Below are 20517 nucleotides of genomic sequence, written 5' to 3' on the forward strand. Positions count from 1 at the left end.
ATGAATTTGATGGATGCGATACACCAATTTCGGCGCACTTAACCGCATGTTTTGTTTTTGTTTTTGTTTTTGTTTTGTAAAGGATACTGGATATTTAGTCTCATGCCAGGGGAGAGTACAGCATTAGGGATCAAACGAAATTTCCGTTGACATTTCTCGTTGATTTTCCAGCAGCACCCCCGACAATATTTAGGCGTTCCATTTTCGTGATTAGGGCAATCAGGGACTAATCACTGACGTGAACTTGTGCGCTGCACTTTCAGCATTGGCGTACCTTCACAGCGGAGGCAAATATGGACTCAGAAGCACATAGCTGCACCGAGATTGAAACGGAGCTGTGTGTCGTTGTCATGATTACTCGGTGTCATTGGGTTTTGCGATTGCTGTAATGATTTTAATTCTCATCACCCGTTCACGCCTTGGAACGGACCCTTTCCATATTGCGCAGGTGAGATGTTCAAACATAGTACAAAACATGAAAAGGAGTTTCTTCGGGAAGCTTTTGTACGAACAAATAGCAATAAGAAAGTCTTGTTTCGTGTGTACGAGGTGTATGTATGCTTGTGTGTATACGCGAGAATCAACGAGAATTTCGTTCCATGCAGAATTTTACATCACTTTTGTAGTATACATGCCATGATTTGCATAAAATATTGTATTTTACGTTGAAAAGAAGAATGTGATTCAGCAGCACAAGTGAAAAGAATGTAGCTTCTTATTTTTGTTCATACTAGTTGTAGTTTCCTTGTGAAAATGAGCCTGATATTGAATGGAATTCAAATAAAAAAATATTATTAAAAGAGGCGTGTGTATGTTCTGGGTGTGTGTTTACTTCTTGGCCCATCATCAGTCGGAAACGAAGAGACCGTGTTTCATTATCTACATCGTTGTTTCAACAATTTCGATTTTTGTTTTGATATTTGGATAGTATTATTGACAACAGCCAAAATAATGATCTACTTTTAAAAAGACACTTTAATTTTACTGACCATCATCGTCACTACCATTGATTTTTCTTGAATAACATACTGACCGGTGTTATCGTCCGAAATGAATTTTTGTGACGGCCTTCGACTTTTTTTCTTAGGCTTAAATATTAAACGAAATAAATTCAATTTGCTTTTTAGCTTCGTAAAATTCAAACCAGAATTTAGAACCAAAGCGTCCATCTCAAGGCCGAAACAATCTAATATAAAATTGGTGTTTGGAATATACCGACCACTAATTTCATTAAAAGGCATAGCATTCTGTAAGTCTGCGGGGGTAGAAAGATCAAAATATTGAACTATATTTTGATGAGGCGACTTAATTTAGTACATACATTATAGCGGACTGGCGACATCGTTAACTACTGCGCAGTCGAGATGTCTCCATACTTAATGGATCAGAAGATAACAATGTCATACAAGGCAAATGTCCGCGTTGAAATCGTGTGACGGTGGTAATAATGATGCCAAACTTGTCATCAAAGTTTGTTTATGAATCAGTTCTTTTTAAATGACTGTATAAAGCGATTTTCTGATTTTCTGCATTAAAAAATGTGTGGATATCAATGGAATACTGTTACTTTTGTTCATTGCTGTACAAAGAAGAGTCATCAAGTTTGAAATAGGAAGACAAGGAAGAGGTAGATGAAAAAGAAGGAGAAATATTTGTCTTATAGGCTTGTCGCTGGGCCTATATCTGACAGGAAGGACTCCCTGCCCCGCCGCCGCTCCTCGCCCCCCCCCCCCCCTTCCATCACCGCCTTAAGGAGTGAAGCAAAGCGACAGGGGTGTAAACTCGGCTCTCGAGTGGGTTACCAAATACCAGTCTACAGTCTCTCCGGATCTAACATTTCCCCGGATCTTGGGATCGCAAAAAATTATGTTGTCAAGCCCCAGGGCAGAGTCTTCCAAACACTGGTGGCTGTGTTTTGACGTGTGATTGACACTCTGGCTTCAAATTCCTATCATTGGGGAGAGATGATCGACGCCAGGGTACAAAAAAAAAGAAGAAATATGAAATGGGAAATGGAATTGAAAGTAAAAGAGAAGGTTGCTAATCATGGAGGTCTGGAAAGCTAGATTGCTTGATAAGATATATGATCCAATGGGATGCTGATCAGAACTGCCAAAAATTCATGGAAAGTATAAAGTTTGATGTCAAACTTGATAATATTATCAAAAGAGTGTTGAGAGCATCCGAGGAAAAATGATGGACACACCGAAAGTACGATGTCTGAGTTTGTTGGATCTTTTGGAGAATGACAGTAATGTTTCATCAAACAAAATGATAAGACAAAGTAACACATGACATAGAACAAGCCATCGTGTTAGTCGTCATGGATCAGAAATGAACATTTTACATTGTTTTAAGAACAAAGAAAGTACAACGCTTTGGGGGCAGTCACGCAGTAAAATTAAGTTCATCCTTGTGTCATAAGTGCATTTTTGTTTAATCTTTTTATAATGACACCATTGCAACTCTCAAATGCATCCAAAAGAAATTTGTAATTTACAAGGAGTAAGAATGAGGTGTTGATATGAAGAGAAAATAAAACTAAATAACCAATAGAATTAATAGTTGGCAGTCACATCGGTCCACAAAAATTAAACAAGACATCTATGAAGTCCATGAATGTACAGAGAATGTAGTAACTGAGAAAAGGCTAGAGTGTAGTTTAACTCCACAAACGAGCAAGCTGTCGGCACTGACTTCAAAATTTCTGCCGGTTACACTTCATAAGTTTTGAGATAGAAATAAATTGATATGAAAAACGCCGACTGCTGAAAAAAAGGAGCGAAATAATATACCCTCTTGGCAAAGTCCAAATAAGGCAATGAAACTTAAAGTAGGTGGATGACAGCCGAATGTTGCAGATACATTTTGAGAAGAATGAGGCACATAAGGTTTGAAGACATGCTCATATTTACTTCCGAGAAAATGGGGCTGACCTTCAAATCGAAATATCACTGATGCTTTCTATAAATTTGGTAACCCCGAAACGATATTCCTACTTAGTTTTTAAGCAGCAGGTAGGAAGTCTACTCTCTGCAATGTAAAAGTTAAACTGCTTCAATGAAAACTCAAACGAAATCGGGGCACTGTGGCATAGTGGATGTAAGACTCATGAATCCCGATCGGAGGACCCGAGTTCGAATCTTGTCCAGTGCTTATGTCTCTGGACAAGATATTCTTACCCATTATGTCCCTCTCGACCCAGGTGTATAAATGAGCACTTGGAGACGTTGGGGGTAATGGTAATAGCAGGGCCCTCTGGTCACTCTCTGCTGGTAGACCAGCGGTAGTACTGAAGAGGCTACCGTGGATAAAGAAGACTATATCGTATAATTTTTTGTATCATTGCCTTCATTCTTCTACTTCTTCTTGTTCTTGTTCTTCTTCTTCTTATTATTATTATTACTATTATCATCATTCTTACTGAAATCATTGTCATTATCATTACTTTTATTATCATTGTTATTATTGCGTTTATTTTGATGTTTGCATCGACGTGATCAACGATAATATTCAAAGCAAAATCATGCGTCGCTAAATAAGAAACAGAAAGATTCCTTTCTACAGTAAACCTGTGGCAACAACATGTCATGAGTCAACTTTTTGTTTTGTTCCGGAACTGCCTTAAACCCCTAAGACTTACCATGTCATATTTTCAACATTTTCCAACAAAATTTCCAACATTTTCCTATACCTACAAGTTTTCTGTAAACTTATCCTTTACTTTGTATGATGAAATGTATGCACTGTATTCAATTTTTGTAATTTATCTATATGTTTTTGTTGGAAATGAAAAATAAATGAATGAATGAAATGAATGAATGCATATCAGTGCGCATAACATACCAAAAGCACGATATACTTGTAAGAAACCATACACTGCACATCGGACTGTTAATTGTTTATTGGTGTTTTTCATGTTAACTCTGAACATGATGATTTTATCGATTGTTTTTAACTATTCGTGAAAACTTTTAATCTATTTGTGAACGCTATTTTTAGAAAATATAATCAAATCAGTATTTGTGTGCTGCTCAACACTTTTTGAAGTGCGAATGGTGCGTTCAAGTTGAGGCGGAGGTGTGGCAGGGCTACTATTTTGTTTTTGTTTTTCTAACTGAGTGCAAGAGACTAGGCTTACCCAAGTGACCTCCTTAAAGAGTTCACTTCGCGCTCCAGTTATCCCTTTCTTGTTGAAATACGTCGTTTGTCTTGTAACCCAGTTACATGAATGACGTAGAAGGAGTAACTGTACACGAATAGGTCACGTGGGCAGGAAGGGAAATAATGGGCTGAGGAACGCTCTGTTCTGTCTCCGGGTTGCGACACTTTCACCAACATATCATCAAACAACAAATATAAATACGAGATATATATCATCACGCGCTTCGGAATTTCTGGGGCAATTTGCGCCCGAGGTCGAGTTAAAAGAAAGTAAGATAGACATTTGGGCTGTCAGATATTGTATTTGACATTTTGGATATCCGCACTGGAGGATATATCTGTATCTTAGAAGAAAAACATAAACAGAAAGACAAATAGATTTACACTGTTCATCTTCAGCCCGTTTATTGTTGTTTTCTTCGGAAAAGGCGACCTTATGGTTACCACCGAGAGTAATCCTCATGTGTCCTATTTATTCTTTGTAATCCCGGAAAATACCATTAGCATTTCAAATGAGCACTGACGCAAAGAGTGAATTCGAAAAAACAAGACTTTTTTCTTTGTGGCAGAGATGCAGTAGTTTCATGGGAGAGATATGTTTTTTGTTGTTGTTGTTTCATTCAGATGAAAAGCGAATATCGGAATATCCAACGGAGCAAGGCAATATTACGATTGCCTGTCTCGTAATCTTCTCCGACGCCTCGTTAATCCCTTCTCTTTCATATTTCTTATAAACAAAAATAAAATGACCACATGACCTTCTGTTTTAGACGTCACTTGAGAATGCAATTCCTCGTAAGATCTCCAATTGGTTATCACTGTCTCCCTTAATGCAATTGTCTCTCTTGCCTCTATAAAAAAAGAGGGGTAATTCTCGATTCAGTAATGAGAATCATCGATTGGTGATAAGCCCTCAATGTGGTGTAAACTATGTCTGAATGCATTCCTTCATAAAGGTATAAAGAGAAATATACGTTGAGATTCATATAAAGGAGAAAGAGACTGAAGTTGGTTTCCTGATACTCCGGCCGGAAAAAAAAGGATAACGGTTGTGAACACATTCTTACACGTTCATTACCAAGAAGGTATCAAATGAATCCACATTTTTGCCCCTTCCTCTCTCTCCCATTCGATCCCTCATACCCTTCTTCTTTTTTTTTTCTCTCTTCCTCCCTTCCCTCTGTCTACTCGCTCTCATTAATTGTTTCTAATTTCTCTTTCTATTTTTCTTCCTCTCTTATTTTGTCTCTTTCTCTCCCTTCCCACTATCTACGATGTCTCTCTCTCCCTTTCCTCTCTACTCTCTTCCCATTCTTTTCTCTTTCTAGTTTTTTTCCTCCGTCAGTTTATCTTTCTCCAGCTCTCTCCTTATCCCTTTACACTCTCTCCCTCTCTTTCTCATCATTCCTTTCACTTTCTACTTGTCTTTCTCTCTCTTGCTTTCTTTCCTCTGTCCTTCAGTATAAATTCTATCCGAAAAAATTGTGGATGAATTACTTCTGCTTTTTATGCAATGAATGCGTTCGTTCAAAAAAAATGGAAAAACAGTTTTTCTCCTCGGGCGTGGGTAAAAAAAAATAGGTAAAAAATTCAGCTTCGAAGCATGACAGTGATAGGTAGGTTATCTATGGAAATTTTATCTCAGTTGGCATCATTTCTGATTGATTAAATATTGTGGAAGGATCACCTCCAGAAGAATGACTTATTCTTCGACCTCCTTTTCAGGAATCATGCTAATTACGGTCGTGAAACCTGAAGAACGCCAACGCAGTGAAATAAACACAGAATGAGAAGTGAGGTTGTGAAGACGCACTCACGCAAACACGACATCAATTTGCACGCAGGTTGAAGACTGGCCGTATTAATAAGGAGAGCGGATAGGTGGGTGTTTCCAACACAATGAAACGTAAGCAATTGGATTTGTTTTGGCTCTCTCTATAAGACTATACTACAGACGGAAAATTAACCCAGCAAAGGGGGTTCGGCAAAGTTAGAAAGTGCGACCCTACACCATTAGAAGATCCACGGGGGTCTTCTTCCCTTCTCAGCAATGAGGGTAAGCACTCTCAACTAGGGCTCACATGCGGCCCCATTAGTGTCCAGGTCTGTTTTCCTTTTCCTTTTTTTTTCTTTCTTTTTGACCTATCTGTCTCATATGTCTATGGCGTACAAAGACGAGGTAAGATACCTACCCCTCCCCCCCCCCCCCGCAGTCCCCTGCCCCCAACACGCACACATTTCACGGTAAGAGGTTTGCGCCGGTGCGGATCCCGCCTAGGGAACCGACCCCGCGATGACAAGCATGGTTCTTCCAAGCTTGTAAAGTGCGGATCTTATAATGCCACAAGCGTGCGGGGCAAGTGATACAAATCAATGGCGCGTATGATTTCACGGGGGACAAGTAAAACAAAACCATAATGGCAAAATATCATTGGTACCATCTCTATGTCAGACAATGATCCAACCTCTACCCCCCCCCCCCCGACAGCAAAGTTAGGTTTCAAATAAATTGATGAATGTCTGTAATACTAATCAGTTCATCTGCTCGCGTATCAATACTTGAGATTGATGTCCTGTAATATTGTTTGCTGGTTATGTCATTATTTTCGCGTTTCATTCAGGTCGACTTTCACGGAGCCAGCCCTTTCAAGATGCCTTTCCTGTCGCAGTGTGAAGAAAATTAAAGGTTGATGAGAAAACAATATTGACAGAGACATAGACTGGTGGATATTAATTTTATGATTATCATAACGTGAGTTCATTCAGAAACAAAGAATACATACATGCATATAGGGACAGTCAGAATAGGAAAAGATAGAAATCAAATGTGAAAGAAGTGATTACCTGAGTTTGACTTTGATTTTGATAACAGTATCAATCATAAAAAGGCGGTGGACTGAAAGTGCGATAATGCGCGATGCCTCAGCTCAAACTGTCTCGACGTCCATCTGACAGATCGTTCCAGTACACTACATGTTGATCAGAAAGAAGGGAGGGGATAGAGAGAAAATGGGGGAGGGGAGAGAGAAAATGGAATATAAGAGTTAAGGATTGTATCATGGAAGCATCCAAACAAGCACTGTTCTCGCTGTCAGCTGAGGCGAGACTGAGTTAATGGGCAAATGATTGATTTCTCTCAAAAATATGCCGATCCACCGAGGGCGTAGTGACTTTCTACCACGAAAATTTTTGGTACACGCCCTTGGCCGGAGCCGCATTTAAAGTTAACACATGTAAAAGGGTTAGCAGCAAATAATGAGATCACAAGCAGCAGCAAATAGAGGACAAAAAGGAGAAATGTGGCTTTAGGCTTGTTTGGTGATTAAGTAACGGTCTACTCATCCTGACTCAAACTGCTTAAACTGAGGGAAGGGGGTAGTGAAAGGAGTAGGGCCGGGGTCTGGAGGGCATTGCCTCGGCCAGCACTCTGCCCGGACTAACCCGACTAGAAAATCGTCACCATCGTGAGTGTAGGGTTTCACGCATCCCATTTTCAGCCTTCCATCTTCCACTCTCCTCGAGGGACAATGAATCCAATTATTGCTACCGTGTTCTCATCACTACCCGCAGCTTTTGCACACATACAGGTCTACGCTCATGCGCACGCGCGAGCACGTACGCGCTTCTTTCAACAAGCACATCGCCGTAACCGGATATACTTAAACTCACAATCTTCCGCCGACTCGAGGTGAATTCCCAGGTAATTATCCATTTATGAGAACATGCATCAATTTTTAATCAATGTCCTCCGAGAATACCTCGCAGCCCATTTACACCCCCCCAAAAAACGATAACAATAACAAAAAACAAACAAACAAACAAATAAAAAATGCACACACAGCGAATCGACGATTTGTTTAATCTGATTCCCTAACTATGATGCATGCTAAATACAAAAAAAGAAAAGAAAAGAAAGGAAACTGCATTTTTGTTGTTATCAATTCACTAGAAAGCTTCTTGCAAGAGAAATACTAAACGAAACAAAGGTATATTATGAAACAAAGTAGGACGCATCTTCAAATTTCAAATTCTGCAGCATTCAAGGCGAGTTCTCCTCTGAAAGAGGTCGCAATTAATGATGACGATGAAAGCGACTCCGCATACTTGTTTCATCATCGATTCTGCTATTTACGATTCTTAAAGAAGACAAAATGTCATCTGAAAAAGAAAGAGATCTGCTCGAGGAGTTAGAAAAAAATAGAAAAGATTACATGGGCGTCTTTTGATTAGTTAACATGTCTACTCCCCGTTTCTTGACGCCTAAGGATAAGCGCATTTTAGCATCAATCATTCCAGATGCAGTCAATTAGATTTTTGTCTACAGAATCAGGCCCAAAATACCGTTATCCGGAGGGAAAGGATGGAGGAAGGGTAGGGAGGGTCTCCAGAACGACCCCCCTTTTTTTAATGGGGGGGGGGGGTCAATTTGACGATAACAGAAAACTTTAATCGCGTCGTCTTCATGGATTAATACACTGCTTTATAGGAGGCACAGAAGAAAATAATATCTCTGATATATCAATTGTTGGTATATGATCTCTTACAGTGTGGGAACAAACAGACCCCCCCCCCCCCCCCCGCGATAGAAATGAAAAAGAGGGAGGGGTAAGTATGTAAACCAACGCGCTTACAATCTGAGAATCTCGTCGCATTTGATCGAAGTTTCCTTATCGGAAGAAGTAGATGGTGAATAATAATTAAAAAAAGAGATGACAGAAATTTCCTCTACATTTAGAAGGAACAGAATGAGAATTGTTCTGCCTTATTATACGGAGGGTGCGGACAAGAAAATGAGCAGAATTCAAGAGAGAGAGGGGGGGGGGGGGGCGGAGAGATAGAGATGGAGAGATAAAAGAGCAAAGAATAGACAGATGAAGACAAAATTTGTCATCTAGAATATCTTATAGATAGCTATCTTTAAATAGAAAAGATATCTTTATCATGTTTATAATGCGTAGGTCGGTACAATATAGAGATAAACAAAGACAAAAAGACACAGCAAGAGGGGAGAATAGACTGAGAGAGAGAGAGAGATAGAATGGTTGGGAGAAGGGGAAAAATTGGGATAAACTTTTATTGAGGATAAGAGAGAGAAAAAAAAACCGTAAGTAGACAAAAGCTGTTACCAACAGCTGACCAATAACCTCGAAAAAGTTCGGACGCAAAGACCGCCTAAGAAACTAAGCGGCAGATGGTGACTGACAGGATGAAACGCCCCCATATGGGAGGATAGATGGCACTGAATGAGGGGTACCAGAGCATCACTATCATCCTGGTTTTTCTTGAGAGTTCTTGAAATGCCCTCAATCAACAGTTAGGCAAGTGTGACACAGTGCATCCGCCAGATAAAGATGACAGAAAATATGGAATGAAAAAACAGTAAGATGTTTTTTTTCTGGTCTGGATTCTAAACGGCCTTTGCATACATTGGCATATTATAGAAACTAGGTATGGCTTGTGTCTCTACATCTTTGTGAGCAAAGTTTTTCTGTTATTTCTCCCTATCTTGTTCTTTACCCTTTTCGTTCAATGTTTTTATATAATCAATAATAAAAGTGACATGTTCTTTTCATCATTGATAGTGCAACTAACAATTAATGACTAATGAATAATGTCACTCTGAACATCACTGGTAAGTTTTTCAATCCCCTCCTTCTATTGAATGTTAACACTAGTCTTTGTTCTCGCTTTTTGCCTTGCTTACATTATGTGAACAGTTAATCTTGTCAATGATCTTTAGCGTTAATGATGATGTTGATATCACAAATTATAATCATGACCACTGTATTTTTTTTAAATTATGAGTGTCCTGTTTCTTTTTCTTATTTGTCAGCATTACCAAGAGAATAATCATATCTTGGCCTACTTGGCGTACAAGCGTTTGTTTTTTGTTTTTTGTTTTTTCACGACAGATCGTAAAGACGAACATTATGCCTGTCCGTATTGTGTCAGGCACAGTACTCGTATTACGCTCCTTGAAACGTTTATATGATTTCATCTTTATTTAACAAATTCTTTAGTATTCTTATTCACATTAAGACACAAACACAAAAAGAAACATATAACCAAAACGTACACACATACACAAGAATGCACATCTCCAACATAAACGGAAATGGAAAGTTGTAGAGTAGTTCATTTGTGGAATTTATTTGGTATTTACATTCACTTAAGGACGCACACCCACCCACACACGCGCACACACAAACACACACACGCACACACACACACACACACACCCATCCTAACAAAATCAAGGTGGCGGATGAGGCGCCTGTGCTGAACTGCAACACTTCATGAGGTCTCATTAATCGCAAGGACAGCAGACATTCGACGTGCGTGCGATTATGAGCAAATGGTAGGTTGTATGAGGGCCCCGTGCCACATCCAGATTGGAAGAAAAAAAAAGGTAAGAAAACATAAAAACAAATAGAACTGCCACGTAATTATGTAACGTATGCAACGCTCTGTGAAGAATGTGCAGACTTTATTTTCAATGCACGCGTGCCGGCACTCTTAAGGCCGTGTCACACCAGCCTTGCGTGCGACTTGCAATGAACAATTTTGACTACCCGGAGGTCCCCGTAGATGATCCGCACATGACAGTACCTAGCATGTATCTCAAAAGTAGTCGCCCGGAGGTGCGCACGCATATTTTTTTTACCCGCAACCGTGTTTAGGCCCTGTCACACCTTTCCGGGCAAGCTACTCGGGCTTGTTACGTGTAGGGATTTTCTAGCATACCGGATATTCCTGAGGGCGGAAAAGGATTTGTGCGAGTCAGCGCATGTGTCTTACTTGCTGGACGCGTTATACTTGCGAGTATACTGTGTGACCTTTGTACCAGTCGCGTGGGGGCTGACAACTCAGTGAAGGAATTCCTCTAATGGAATGGCTGAAATCTCACAGAATTCTATTATCTTGGCTGCATACGGGACTGCGAAGTACCTGCGTGGGAACTGCCTGGGAAGTACTGCCGCTAAGGGTCTCCTACTGGCGTTCTGTGTGGACCTCTACGGGCATTCCCGCGACTCACCCGGAAAAAGTTTTGGTCATGCTCAAAACTTGGCTGCGGTTAAATCGGACTTGCGTGAGCACCTCCGGGCAACTACGCGCTAGATACTGTCAGGTGCGGACCAACTGCGGAGAGCTCCGGGGAGTAAATTTGTTTCCCCGCAAGTCAAGCCGCAGAAGTTCCCCCGTACGGTATGACAAGGCATGAATGAAAATTGCAAACATTCTTGTTCGCCCGCTGAAAATCTTCTACGTGCTGGAAACTACCTCCTCGCCACAAGCCCGCGTAGCTTGCCCGGAATGGTGTGACACGGCCTTTAGAGCATCAACGAAGATTTTGCTCAGACGTGCACCAGCGGGGTCAGCCTTAAAAAGATACTCTCGCCTCCGACTGATTTCGGGGAAAAAAAGTCACATCGTAAGAGAGCTACATACTCCGACGTCGGTTTCTACTATGTGTCAAGGCATTGTCCATCATATTTGCAGAGTCAACTTTCTTGAAGGAGCAGAACAGGAAGAGAGAGAGTTCAAGCGTTCAAACATACAAGAGAAAAAGTTCACCTGCTTCAATCGTTCGGAGCTATAGAAGCATAAGCGCTGAGGTTGTATATACTTTAATGAGCTCGCACAGTTGCGCAAATCGCGACAATCTCCCTGTGATACATGTAGGTCTACCTACAACTTCCTCTATATCACGTTAAATTTTGTCTTCATGTGCTCAGTACATGCCTCATTTCAATTCATCGTTTGTTTCTAACAGTTCTTAAAAGAAAATAGTGTACTATAAGCATACAATATAACACAATTATACAATAGTATCGGTATGTATGAGTATCATGTGCAGGTCATGGCCGGCGCCAGGTTTCCAAAAGTGGGGAGGGGAGCACTTCCGGGTTTCATGAGCCATCAAGCAAAAAAAGAAAAAGAAAAAAATGCCTTCAGCGTAACTTTTTGTGCCACTTCCGGTTTCTTCAGCTGACAAGTAAAAAAAAAAGTCTTTAGCGCAAAAACAAAGGACAAAGACCTTACCGCGCTCAGAGCTTTTTCATTCTATTTTCTTTCTTTCTTTCTACTGCCACTTCCGTGGTAAAAAAAGCGGGGCCCAAAGTATGTACGGATGCAAAAAAGTTTGGGTGGGGGAGTGAGCCCCCCTTCTGCCAGCCCTGTAGGTTTCCTCGGCAAACTCATTCCAACAAAATATTAAACAAATCAGTCAATTTGTGGCAAATTCTAAACCAACGACATAAAAATAAAAAACACCCTAAAATAGGAATTCAATATCTGAAGCTATGGTCATGCGATTACACTACTTTGTAAATCGAAAGTGTGAGTAGGAGGATTCGAATTACAAATGAGTGCAAACGTCATTCAAATTTGCCTCTGGCTTCCTGGTTGCGAACGTTCCAGCATTCAAATACTTCAGACATTGTCAGAGGAAAACATCTGGAACTTAGGCATCGAATTTTGTTTACATGGTGCAACCAAGTAAAGCCAGTGGTTCAACCACTCCCAGGAATACACCCCCAGATGCCTAGCACGTCAATAAATTGACAGATGAAGAGACTCTGGTAAAAAAAAAAGAAGTTGTTACACAAGATGAAATCATTACTGTGCATTCCCCCCCCCCCCCCCCCCCCCCCCGAAGAAATGACTTCAAAATATACGAGTGAATCAAACTCTATGAAATATAATGGCTTATTACAAATAAAATCGAGACTTATGACTTAGTTAATGAAGATGTCATGATCACGAAGTTAGTATATAGGATTGTTGAAATTGATATGATCTATTGATATGAAAAATTTGATATGAATAAGAATGATATCCGACAATGTTGATACGAAAGCAGAATGAGAACGGAAAGAAATCACGAAGCAAAAGATAGCTGTATCCTCGCAGTGTTGCATGAAAATTTTCACTGGAAACACGAACTTTGCGTTCTTCAAAAACACATTTAAAAAACTTGTAGTTGTTCAGTTACCATGCCCCCCCCCCCCCTCCCCAATCATGCTTTAAACTTGGCTGGTGAAGAATTTGAACAAAAATGGAGGTGTTGTCCAGCGAAATAGAATGAATCTGTTCCTAATTTGAACGATATGATGTTGAAATTGATTATCTTTTTAAACAAATGAAAGTTTTTGATAGAATTCAAATCAAGGGAAAAAGCGAGCGAGGAGAATCGCTCGAACACGATTGCTTGTTAACGAATTCGGATGATTTCTTTCATTGAATTAGGCGGGAAAACCTATATCAGCAAAGCACGCAGTATCTTCCAATTCGAGTGGTTGTTTTCAAAGAAAGAACACATTGTCCTTTCAGACAGATTCGATGTCTTTGTCCAGTAGATCTTGTGTCAGGTTATGCTATAGCATCTAGCTCTGGATGCCTTATTTCGCGAACAATTACACACTGCGGTCTGCCGAGTATTGATTGGAGTAAACGACGTCTGGGATCTAATTTGTGGATGCTCTCTAAAAAACAACGACAACAACAAAAAAAGGTATCATGACATGAATTTTTCGAATTGCGAAAGTTCTTCTGGGAATTGAATACTCTTACTTTTCAACACCTGTCAACCATGTAATACGCTCTCCTAAAATACATCAGCGGTGTTTTCTAAATGTCAGGGATAGTTTTTGTCAAACCAACAACTATATTTCGAGAAGATCCATTACCATTACCCAACAGCTTGAGACACACACTTAAAGGGAGTATGCTGCGTAAATGCATGTTGACTTGTTCTGACTTTTAAGTACCCTGATCATATTATGTGTCCAGAAGAATATCTGAATATGTGCTTTGTGTTTTGTTTTTTTTATTTCTACCACTTTTGTTCAGATTCATACAAAGCCTTCCCAATCAAGATTCTGCCAGTAACATCAACTGTCCTTCTGTCTGATATGATTGACAAATGACATTGGACTACACCTTCCTCTAGACCGAGTGTAACCAAATTTCGGAATAACGAACATCACTCGTACGCACTCTTTCTACTTCAAAATGGATACTTGGCAATTATGAGGTACTGAAAATGACAGGGTTCTCCAGGAGACGGGTGTTCTTATAGAGCGATTGTCCAGTACAAAAGAAAAAGGAAAAAAAGAAGAAAAAGACTTACCTTGCATTAAATCCTTCTTTAGAAAAAAATTGAAAATGACAGGGTTCTCCAGGAGACGGGTGTTCTTATAGAGCGATTGTCCAGTACAAAAGAAAAAAGGAAAAAAAAGAAGAAAAAGACTTACCTTCTATTAAATCCTTCTTTAGTAAAGGAGGATTTAATACAAGGTAAGTAAATTACTTTGTTAAGCAGAATACACAACAGTGTAAATTTCTGTTCCATGGATACATTTAAAATTCTGATGTGATGATAATGATGTGGCCCTCTATTAAACTGGTGTTTCCATGGAGAGATTCCTCATTAAAAAAAAGAAGAAGAATACGCCAGAATGTGTGAAGTTTTATTACCACTCACTTCTCGTATCCCTTCTGGAGTGTCAAGCAAGAGGCGCGTTGCCGTGGTAACCTTATCGGTGTTATTTTCCTTTGATCTTGCATTAGCAAATCAAAGTGGGAAAAGATGGATACCCCGTCACCTCTGTAAACGGTGGTTATCCCATCGGTCTTTTAGACACTCCTCCGTTGTAAATCGCAACGCTTTATACCCGTCGCACTTTATCTACCGCCGCCCCACCGCATTATGCAGATGAATGTTTGCTCTCCCAGAAGCGTTCTGCAACTGGGGTGCGAACGGCTTCTTGAGAACATAGTCAAATAATAATTCAAGGTTCCCTATTCCGCCAAATAAAGAAAAGCGAGGCACGAAGAGTAAACAGCCCTAAATACATAACATGAGGAAAAAAAACTACCTGAAATGATGTGACAAAAGAAAATGAGGCCTATGAAATCAGAGAGGACCATCGGGCGGGCAGACGACAGTCAATACAAGAACAAACCGCGAAAAAATCGAAGACATGATTTCAAATCCCCTTGTTTGCTTTTCAAGTATGTGGTAAGGTTATCATTTCCGTAATCTGGACAAAAAAGGATACATTATCTGAGTAGGATAAGAAAAACATAGGCAATAAGATGAGGGGCAAGAAGACTTTAGAAAACCTCGACCCACGATTCTGCCAGTAAATCTACAAATTGTAATACAAGTGTTGCGGTGGATTGTGAAATTGCGATTTCACAAACACCATGGCACACTACGCCATACATGTGGTATCGGCCATACCCGAGGGATAAGACTATACACTGTTTTAAGCCCACAAAGCATATCGTAACTGCATGGAGTTTGTTTGGATGTGCTTCAGGTTTTACACCATGTCTGGAATACACATTTGAGATAGGCAGCGTTTCGTATTCCACCTAAGCTCAGGACAGGTAACGTGGTCGTTGACCCATTAAGGTTTGATCATCAACACTGACGAAAAGAGTTTCATATCTTGCTACGATAACGCATAGTGACTACAGTGTAGTGAGGGCAACGAAATCTATAGATATGGCCTAAGATTTATCGACAATGATTCGACATCGCACGGGTTTGTATTTGATTTATCAGAGTTGGTATGGTCTCCCATGGGGGGTATAATCTTCAGGGACCGGTGTTGTTGCTGTTGTTGTTTTTTTTTTTGGTTTTGTTTTGTTTGCAGTGAGAGCGTGTGTGTGTGTGTGTGTGTGTGTGTGTGTGTGGAGGGAGGGGGGTAGAGAATGCGGGTCTTCGATGAGGAACAGGGGTCAATCATCCCCCCCCGTTTCGATGTTCTTTTTTTAAGGGCCAAAATGGGGGGGGGGGGGGGGGACTACAGCCCCTGGCTCTCCCCCCCCCCCCCCCGTTCCGCGGCCTTTCTATTCAGTTCTTGTTCTCAAGACTTGTACGCAATAAAGAAATTGGGCATGTTTCCCCCACTTGCATAATTATGTCTTTCAATTCAATTTAATTCAGTACAATCTTTATTTCCGATTCAATATATAGAAATACAAAACATGTAAATATGAGCACGTTGTACAAAAGTGTAGATATAAAAACAATGAAAACATTGACAAAACAGGGAAAGATTATGAAAAAGAGAAAAAAAAAACATAGCGAAAACAGATAGCATATAGGTACATAAAGAACGCAAGCTCATTAACATTGTGTGTGCAATTAATCAGAAAATGGTATGTGCGTATAAAGCCAGAATAGGCTTGTTATGTTGCACATACCCCGAGATATAATCATTATGAAAAATAACTCAAAAATGATATATACCAAATTAATCACGACAAAGAATTTACTTTAAACAACATCATACAAATAAAAAGAAGACCCATTATCCATATCGAGAATATCAATACTTACTAATCAACATTTTCTTGTACTGTTATTAAAAAAATATTATCAAACTGTATTTATTTGCTCAAATCTAAAGTATTCCCAAAAAGAGGACGAGTATGACGTAACGAGTATTTACATTTGTCAGTTAAAAAACGCCATCGATGAAAACATATTTTCTAAATAAGGCGAAAGAGTTTTAGCATGATAACGTTGCATAAAAGAACATATTTGCATTTTATTCAAATCTTGTAATTTAAGGGTGTGTAATGATTTAAACAGTTTAGATGTTGAAGCTCTATAATGTGATTTTGTACAAATTGCTTTCTTTTGACGTAAGAAAAGTCTTTGAGTTTGGCAAGAATACGTATTTCCCCAGATAGAATTACAGTAAGATAAAACAGATAAAAAATAAGCATTATAAACTCGATGATATTAATCGTCTTCGTCTACAATATTATAAATCAATATGATTAACGATATATTTGGTTTTGTAAAAGTTATTATATAGAACATTGTACACCTGCAGTGTTTGCGGTTATGTGCTATGAGTGAAGAGCCTAAATACTAAATGTGTTCTGAAATGGACATGATACGGCATACTGTCAATAGCATAGGTGTATTTCTATCGTGTGTGTGTGTGTGTGTGTGTGTGTGGATGTGGGTGTGTGTGTGTGAGTGTGTGTGTTCTCTCTCTCTCTCTCTCTCTCTCTCTGGCCCTTTACCTTTGCCATGACGTATAAAACATGTTCTAACGTGGTCTGTAATAGGCACATTGCATTGTCAAACGCGTAGAACATTAAACATACATGAAAAAAAGTAAAGTTTGCTCTTCTAACGAAGACATTCCTATAAACTTCGTGTAATCAACTCCATGCCAATGCATTCCATCAGGTATGCAATACACGAGTGGAATACTTTTTGAGTACAAACTTGGATAAGTTGTCGGTAAGGTAACACGGCGATCAAGGAGGGACTGGCACTCGTTAAATCTCTTTGTTCCTCTTACAGCACATTTGCCGGGGGAGTGGATATAATGAATACGAGGTGTGAGTTCGCCCAAGGGCATTTGCTTGGTCAAATACCGACCGGCGGTGCTGGCAAGGGCGGAGCCTTTTCGCACTTGCTGGCTTGATTGAGAGGTTGATTGATAATTGGTGTTGCAGCGCCACCACAGCAAAATTCACACACACACACACACACACACACACACACACACACACAAGCACACACCCAAAAGTACACAAGAGAGATATATGGGAGGGCACACTCTCGGCAATACCACATTGATGGCATTAGCCAACTGTGTCCTTGTACGCGTGCTCGTTGATCAGGTTCGTTAAAACGTGTATGTGAAAAGATATTCAATTATTCATTTGTTTATTTATTCATTCATTCATTTTTTTGTGTTTATATTTATCTATTTGTATGTATTTGTTTTTATTTACTCATTCATTTATTTATTTTTATTTATTTAACTATTTTGTTTCAGTAGGTTTCAGTAGCTCTGCCAATGGTTACATAAAGAATCGTAAAGAAAAAGCTCATGGATGATAAGGGAGATGAGACGAGAATGATTGCACAAGGCCTGTTTCCTAGAGATGTTTGAAATCACTCTATTCTGAATTAATTACTGATCCTAACTCGAAAAGACCACGGCTGATTGGTAGTGTAGTGACCGGTGCCATAGTATCTGCAATTATCAAATTTCTTAATAAACAGTGCCAAAAGGCCGTGATGAATGACAAAGACGTTTTTCATCTTGTTTTTTAAAATTCATACGTATACATAGAAATGCATATACTTATACGTTCTCTCTCTCTCTCTCTCTCTCTCTCTCTTTTTATATATATATATATATATATATATATATATATATATATATATATATATAGCATACATACTTACGATACAGGCCGGCAGTGCATGACAAAAGTTATAGTGCACGCAAAATATAACGATTGCAAACGATAACCCACTATCGATGTGACTATCGGTTTTTGCTCCCTCACTTTAATCATCGAGTACTTGAATCCCGCATCTTATCGACGCGATTGCGCCACAACCACGATATGCTTTGCTCGACATCATCGTTATTCTCGATTCTCGCTGGCTATGCCAGCAACTTATCTGTGTGGGACTAGACTTTCAGCGGTAGATTCAAACATGGAAGCTGAAAACAGCAGCAGGTTCGCTACTTTTACAGAGACTGATCTATAGATAAGGACACAAAGAAAACAAAGGATGTCATCAAATACGCCCTACGAATTTTAGACTCCTACTGTTCTAAAAAAGGAATCAATCCAACGGATATTAAGCAAGTCAACCCAAGATTTGTGCTGCTTTCTCCATACATTCTACGCGGAAGTGCCCCGTAGATGGGCAGCGTATGTACGGTATACGCTAAGCGCTCTTTGATCACGCTACGCAATGAACTTCTACAACACACTCTCGGCATTCACATTTTCAGCAATGGTGACTACAATACCTTGCACGAGCCTTGTTTTTAAATCCAGTAGATCCCTAATCCTACAATACATCATCTAGTCCTGGTCCTGGACCCAGTGCAGTAAGTAGGGCGTCACTCTAACGTGTTACATCCATAGACCTATTCGGTCTAACGTTAGTCACTTAGTGTTAACTAGCTCTGTCACTCGTAGATCTAACGTTGGTCCTAACCTATCGTACTGTTAGTGTTACTTGCACTGTTAGATCTAGATCTAGATATAGACCCTAGACTCGATAGTTGAATTTGGATTTTCAGGATTTTGTCTACACAGGTAACAGGTTCAAAGAAACTGATTTTGTCTAGACACGTCATGCACGTGTAGAATCTTAAGTGATCTAGGCTTTCGTATGGTTTGCCTGGGTATGTATGCTATTTTATATAACACATAGGGCCTAGTACATGACATCTTATCGCACTATAACAAGTACCAAGCACCTCCAAATTCTGAATTTGCCCTCAGGCAGTTATATTCAATTCGGCATGCGGCCTCATTGAATATAACTGACCTTCGGGGCAAATTCAGAATTTGTCGGTGCTTATATTGTTATAGTGCATTCAGCCTCATGCACTATATATATAATATATATATATATATATATATATGCCAGCAAGGATAAATATGCCAAATCTGTCAACTATATGCATGTCAATGGTCGACCAATGTTAGGTCTAGTATTTTGTCTACGTCACAACTAGTGACAGTGTCAAGCATTATTTTGTTTATATATATATATATATATATATATATATATATATATATATTGCCATGTATGTAGTTGACAGATTTGGCATATTTATCCTTGCTAGCATAAAGATATCTCTTTTGCCATTTAGCGCTCGTCTGCTCGTTTTTTATTGTACAAATTTTCTCATGTTTGTTTCTTTTTTTAACTTTGTAGATGGGTGCAGCAAACGGCATTACTGTTTTACGTTTTACTAATGGTGCTTCAGTTAATTGTTGGGTCACGTAATATTCTGTTCCGTAGTCAAAAGAATGCACGATACTTGGATCTAGAATAAACGCAAATATAAAGAGAAGAAGCGTGACCCGTAAAAGACATCTGAAGAAATGGTTGCTTTCATGTCACGATCCTAATGTAGGGTAGTGAACATAATACCTGATTGATAACAGAAGAGTTGTTTACATGAAGAAATGCTTCCCAGTTCGACCATTTGCCTTGGAGATATAATGACCTATGAATATCTGGTTCCCGTAAGAACAATGTTTCATGACTTTTGAAGTGCCCCACGCATCATACTGCTGGGACATTATCACGAAGGAAGAGAGGTCAAAAACATTTTAATCAGAGGAAAAAAGACAGAAAGCCAGTAACCTTTATGATGTGAAAACTGTATAAGAACATTCCAGTTTAAGATAATCTGGAACATTTTACTGAAAAGAAAGATATCATCGGTTACCGGGCTAAGATGCCCTACGCATCATGGCAAGTAAGCAGCGATATCCTTTGAATATCATTAATCACTAATCTTTTACTGTCAACCACTCGGCTAGTCG

At 39.5% G+C, this 20517-nt stretch overlaps 1 protein-coding gene across 1 annotated transcript in view; it reads right to left on the reverse strand.

Annotated features, from left to right (window-relative positions):
* The window catches only part of LOC139712792 (oxytocin receptor-like), a 90777-nt gene that overhangs the window by 32970 nt on the left and 37290 nt on the right, over nucleotides 1–20517 (reverse strand). Inside the window, exon 2 of the mRNA XM_071624584.1 lies at nucleotides 7009–7133. The gene's annotated coding sequence lies outside the window, so the exon portion shown is untranslated. The remainder of the gene's footprint in view (nucleotides 1–7008; nucleotides 7134–20517) is intronic.

This window comes from Diadema antillarum, unplaced genomic scaffold, assembly GCF_040938485.1.
Source record: "Diadema antillarum isolate AM-2024a unplaced genomic scaffold, OU_Dant_1.0 seq00001857_RagTag, whole genome shotgun sequence".
Lineage (NCBI taxonomy): Eukaryota > Metazoa > Echinodermata > Echinoidea > Diadematoida > Diadematidae > Diadema > Diadema antillarum.